Source organism: Canis lupus, chromosome 5, assembly GCF_011100685.1.
Source record: "Canis lupus familiaris isolate Mischka breed German Shepherd chromosome 5, alternate assembly UU_Cfam_GSD_1.0, whole genome shotgun sequence".
In the NCBI taxonomy this organism is placed as follows: Eukaryota; Metazoa; Chordata; class Mammalia; order Carnivora; family Canidae; genus Canis; species Canis lupus.
The window spans coordinates 77,806,688-77,812,841 of record NC_049226.1 but is presented as its reverse complement, the minus strand read 5'-3'; the positions used below and the strand labels follow the sequence as shown (position 1 = coordinate 77,812,841).

Genomic DNA, 6,154 nt, shown 5'->3' with positions numbered 1-6,154 from the left:
TGGCCTGATACGTGGTCAGTTTTTTCAAATAACAAACTCACTGGATGGATTGCATACAACCCCCTCAGCAACTTCCAGGGTGGGAAAGGAATATTAGACTAGAGTTAGTTTTGTTTGTAACTTTTTTTCGGTGGTCAGAATTCTTGGAACCTTCAGAAAGCTCAAGAAGAAAGGTACGTACCTGTACAAACTTTCAGGCTGTATCAGGGAGTCAGCAGACCAACAACACTCCATTCTTGACCCAGGTTACGACTCCACGAGCTGGTTTAACCATATCCCGAGGAAGGGTGCTCTCTCCTTGTAGCTCACCTGGCTTTGCCTGAGTCTTTCGAAGGCCTGATTTTCATTCTGGCATTCTGTAGTATTTTGTCTGGCCCTTTGCAGGCATAAAAAGCCCAGTTCCTGACACCAAGCCGTAGAGGCCTGCTGTCCTATCCTTGACCACTCTGCCTTGCTTGTTGGTATTGGCGAGGCTGAGACAGCTACAGTTGGTAGCTTAGGGTTGCCACTGGGAGGAGGTGACCGAGTGTGCCACTCTTTGCACCGGGATACTGTCAGGTACCTCGTTCTTGCCGATGGATCATAAGTGAGGAAGGAGGCTTGTTCCTGGACCAGAGGCTAAAGGAGTAGTAGCCTCTACAAGCTCAAGGCAATGATGTGGAGGCCCCTGTGGATTGCAGAGCCGCGGGATGGAAGCATCCCTTGTCCACAAATCGAACATGGAGAAAACTGCCTGCTTTGGGGTATGGTAAAAGTAAACTGGTGTTTGAGCTGTTACACATTTTGGAATCTATTTGTTACTATTGCCCTGGAAACCACAAACTTTTACTTAAAGGGTTAAAGTATAAATAGTTTAGGCTCTGCCCTATGGTTTTTGCCCCAGTCACCCAACTCTGCTGTTGGTGAGAATCTGCTGTTGTAGCATGCAAGCAGCCATAGACAATTAATGTACAAATGCACGTGGCTGTGTTCCAGCAGAATTTTATTTATAAAAACAGGCAGTGGGCCATATTTGGTCTGCTGGATGAGGTTTGCCGACCCCTGCTATAGCTAGTGTGTCTCTAAATAATAGGAGTAATTAAAATCCACTAAAAAATATGATACAGAGGGTAGAGGTCAACAGTAGATCTAGCCCACTGGGCTAGACACAAATTTATAACAAGTGTCCACTGAAAGATGAATTGACAAACAAAATGTGATGTGTATGTAATATGCAGACACACAAGGAAATGTTATCATTCAGCCTTTTAAAAGGAAGGAAATTCTGACACCCGCTATAATGTGATGAACCTTGAAGATTGCGTGGGAAGCGAACTAAGCCAATCCCAAAAGGACATATACTGTGATTCTAGTCCTATGAGGTACTTAGATGATTCCTAGAGCCAGAGCGCAGAATGTGGTTACAAGGGCCTGAGAGAGAGCAAGAAATGGGAGCTTGGTGTTTGACAGGGACAGAGTTTCAGTGTTGCAAGATGAGAGGGACTCTGGGGATGGATGGTGGTGATGGTGGCACAGCCATGTGGATGTGCTCGATGCCACTGACCTGTATACCTCAAGATGGTTAAGATGGTATAAGTTCTGTTATGTGTATTTTACAGGATTAAAAAAACAACTAGGAAATTAGAGATCAAATCTAGAATAGAAGTAATCTCTGGGGAGGTAGGGAGAGAAATTGTGTCATTAAGTGACAAAAAAGGAGCTTTAACTCCAATTGCAATGTTTATTTCTTCAAAAATAAAGTTCATCAGAATAAAAAATGAGCACCTAGGGGAGACCATCAAGAACAGAGGCAGACAACCCACAGAAGGGGAAAGGACATTTGCAAATCCTGCTTCTGGTAAGGAGCTTCTATCCAAAACATATAAAGAATTCTTAGAACTCAAAAATAAGAAGACAAGGAAACCAATTTTTAAAAGGGCAAAAGGATTTGAATAGACATTTCTCCAAAGAAGGTATACTGATGGCTGACCAGCAAGGAGGGGAAAGGATGCTCACCATAATTAGGAAAATACAAATCAAATCCACAAGGAAATACCACTTCACATCTGCTAGGAGGGCTAGAATAAAACCAACAACAGCAAGTGTTGGTAAGGATGTGGAGAAACTGGAATCCCAAATAGTGCAGCTGCTTTGAACAATAATTGGTAGCTCAAAATGCTAAACATAGCATCACCATGTGACCCAGCAACCCCACTCTTAGGCATGTGTCCAAGAGAACTGAAACAAGAAAAAAGCATGTAACTTGGGAGAGTAATAACTGGAGTGATAAAGTAAAAGAATTATAAAATTTTTTCTGGAAGGTATAAGTCCTGGGGTGCTTGCCGGCTCAGTCCATAGAGCATGCGACTCTTGATCTCTCAGGGTTGTGAGTTTGAGCCCCACGTTGGGCACAGAGATAACTTAAAAAAAAGGTAAAAACCCCTGTTAGCAGTAGTTTCCATAAGTCAAGTAGTAGCATTGAAATTTCTAGGTTAATTACTAAAAGAATATTAAACAAGGGTATAGTTTTCAAAAAAAAGAGGGAAAATGCTGGCATAAACAAGTATAACATTAATATTAGTATTTATATTTATAATCAATATAATCTATTAACCCATTAATTTGATATTAATCTACTATTAATATAAGAATAAAGCAATCCAAAAGAAAAGATACATGTTAACTAATTAGAATTTTTTTAAAAGATTTTTTATTTATTCATGAGACACACACAGAGAGAGGCAGAGACATAGGCAGAGGGAGAAGCAGGCTTGCAAGGAGCTGAATCTGGGACTCCATCCCTGGATCCGGGACTTTATCCCGGGACCCCAGGGATCATGCCTTGAGCTGAAGGCAGATGCTCAACCGCTGAGCCACCCAGACGTCTCAACTAATTAGAATTTAAATAAAAACTTGAAACAAAAATAAAAGAGCAACAGACAACAGGCAGAACAAAAAGGGAAACCTTATTAAAATGGTAGATTTGAATTCAAACATGTCAGTAATTATGTTAAATTTGAATAGAGTATATATTCCTATTAACCTGTAGGGGTTATTAGACTGGATTAAAAATACAACAAATGTAGGTGTTTATTTTTTATTATTCTTTTTTTAAGATTTTATTTATTTATTCATGAGAGAGAGGCAGAGACAGGCAGAGGGCGAAGCAAGGTCCCTACAGGGGATGCAGGACTCAATCCCAGACCCCAGGATCACGACCTGAGCCAAAGGTAGCTGCTCCAGTGTATGTGTTTAAAGGAGACATTAAAACAAGGATACCGACCGAAAGTATGAAACTCATGGAAAAAGATGCTTTCTTGTACACACTAAATAAAAGTAAACTGATATATTACTATTAGACCACATGTAGCTTATTTTATTTTTTTAAGATTTTATTTATTTATTCATAGACACAGAGAGAGAGAGGCGGAGACACAGGCAGAGGGAGAAGCAGGCTCCATGCAGGGAGCCCGACGGATCCGGGGTCTCCAGGATCACGCCCTGGGCTGCAGGTGGCGCCAAACCGCTGCGTCACCGGGGCTGCCCACCACATGTAGTTTAAAATAAAAAGCAGGGCAGCCCAGGTGGCTCAGTGGCTTAGGACTGCCTTCAGCCCAGGGTGTGATCCTGGAGACCCAGGATCGAGTCCCAGGTCAGGCACCCTGCATGGAGCCTGCTTTTCTCTCCCTCTGTGTCTCTCATGAGTAAATAAAATCTAAAAAAAAAAAAGAGCAATATTTGCAGCAAAGGTGAACATTTTATAAGTGTTCAGGTTCAATTCACAACAGAGATACAAGAATTCTATGCTTTATGCACTTATTAATGCATAAATATATATTAAATTTTACATACATATAAAATATGTAATCATGAAAAATATATACAAATTGACAAAATAGAAAAAATCTATCAATAACCAATAGTTCAAACAGAAGTCTTAAAAATAACAGAAGGTGGGGATCCCTGGTGGCTCAGCGGTTTGGCACCTGCCTTTGGTCCAGGGTGTAATCCTGGAGTCCTGGGCTTAGAGACCCGCGTCGGGCTCCGGGCATGGAGCCTGCTCCTCCCTCTGCCTGTGTCTCTGCCTCTCTCTCTCTCTCTCTCTCTATGTCTATCATGAATAAATAAATAAAATCTTAAAAAAAAAACAACCTACAGATTTTAAAAGAGAATATAGAAGATTAACGTGAGTAGGAAACATGAGTAAACGTGAGTACAATGCATACAACCAGTACAGAATACATATTTTTTCCCACATTCAGAAAAAAAGCATTTACAAAATGCAACCAAACACTGAGCTATCAATTTCAGAGGATTTAATTCTTACAGAATATATTCTATGACCAGGGAACCTGGCTGGCTCAGCTGGTCGAGCACGTGACTCAACCTCAGGGCAGTGAGTTTAAGCCCCTCTGGGGGTTGTGGGGCTTACTTAAGAATAAAAATTAAAAAAAAAAAAAAAGAATAAAAAAAGAAAAATAATACAAAATAAAAATAATTTTAAAAGATATAAAAATATAAAATATATAACATAAAAAATTTAAAATATACTAAAAATATTTTGTTGCTGTGAAGAACAAAGGCAAAAGAAATGTAGATAAAATTAGATTTCCTTACAACTTGCAGCCCAGTGAAGCACTTGAGGCGGGCGGAGTAGGACATTCGTGCGAACTCCCAGGTGTCTTACAGCGAATGCTTTGCTAGAGGGAAAAACACCCTCGGCTGGACCACAACCAGGTCTCCAGGATCCCGTAAATCTTCTTTAACATATGAAAATACTTTTGGAAACTCCCTCATCTTTCCCTCCCCCGACTGCAAAGTATGTAAGGAAGGCTTCTCAAAAATCCCAGTGCAGCTCGTTCCGCCCACGGGCCCCGCCCAGGCCCTATAATAAAACCACCCTTTTGCACCAAAAACCCCTCAACAATTCTTAACCGCTGGCTCGGGAGCCCCGCCTCAAACCATATCCCTGTGACCACCACGCGACCCTTTAAGACAGAAGTGAATCAAGAAAAGAAAAGTAGGAAATCAAGAAAACTAGAAATTTCTCTATCTCGGAAAAGAAGAAGAAATATACTCGTAAAGCATGAACGGGGACGAAACCCCAGTCGAGGCCCCGGTGGACGAATCCCGAGGCCCGCGGGGCTCCGCCGGGGCACTGGGGCGCGGCCTGGGTCACCTGCGGGCGCCCCACCTGGCCGTCCTGGGACCCGGGGGCGGGGCCGGCTGCCCAGGTGCCCCCCCCCCCCCCGGCCCCCGCCAGGCGGGTCTGCGGCGGAGCGACGGTGCAGCCTCGGGAGAAGCCGGGACGGCGCGGGGGCCGCGGACTCCGGGCAGCAGACAAGGCGGGGCGACCGGACGCGGGGCGACGGGACGCGGTCCGCAGGGCACTTCCTCGGATGCCGCAAAAGCAGCCGCGCCGCGGCCACGCTCCGTCCGCCTCCCCGCGCCGCCTCACTTACGGCTCTGGCCTGCGGGCCCGGGCGGCCCGTCCTTCCTTCCTCCCGCCTGCGCTGCGTCCCCGCTCCTCGGCCGGGCGGCGTCCTGCTCCCCGGGGCTTCCAGCAGCCTCGCGCCGCGGCACAGCAAAACGCCGTGCCCTCTCTGAGGCTCGAACTCAGGACCTTCAGATTATGAGACTGACGCGCTGCCCACTGCGCCAAGAGGGCCGCTGCGCCGGAGGGCCCCTTTCCCGGCGAAGGGAAGCGCCGGCGGCCCCGTCCGCCGCCCGAGCCGCCCCCGCGCGTCGGCTTCTCCCGGCAACCCCGGGGGCGGGGGGCGGGGGGCGGCTCCGAGGGGGCCGGGGTGTGGGCCTGAGGGCGGCTGCTGGCCGCGGGGGCACCTCAGGCTGGCGGAGCTCACCCGCGGGGCGGGGCGGGGGCGGGGCGGGGGCCTCCAAGCCCTGGTGCTGGACGGGGAGCGGGAGAGAGGACTCCAGAAGGCTCTTGGGGTGTGGGTTCAGTAGGAAAACAGGGAAGAGTCTGCGGTTACCTCGGTCTTGCCAGTTTACTAGACTCTGTAGTTTTGGATTCTCTTCTCCGAGGTCTGCTCCCTTATTACATGCGGGGGCATCTCGTCTTGAAGGGCAGACGAGCGACGCCATTCCCGAGCGGGCGGGCAGAGGGCTGGGTGGGCCCGAGCACAACCGTCCCCAGGACGCCTCCCCCCCCCCCCCC

At 46.9% G+C, this 6,154-nt stretch overlaps 1 non-coding gene across 1 annotated transcript; it reads right to left on the bottom strand.

Moving 5' to 3' along the window:
* Positions 1–5,574: 5,574 nt before the first annotated feature.
* TRNAL-CAA lies at positions 5,575–5,647 on the bottom strand. The gene has a single exon. It is a non-coding gene; the product is annotated as a tRNA-Met (tRNA).
* Positions 5,648–6,154: the final 507 nt, after the last annotated feature.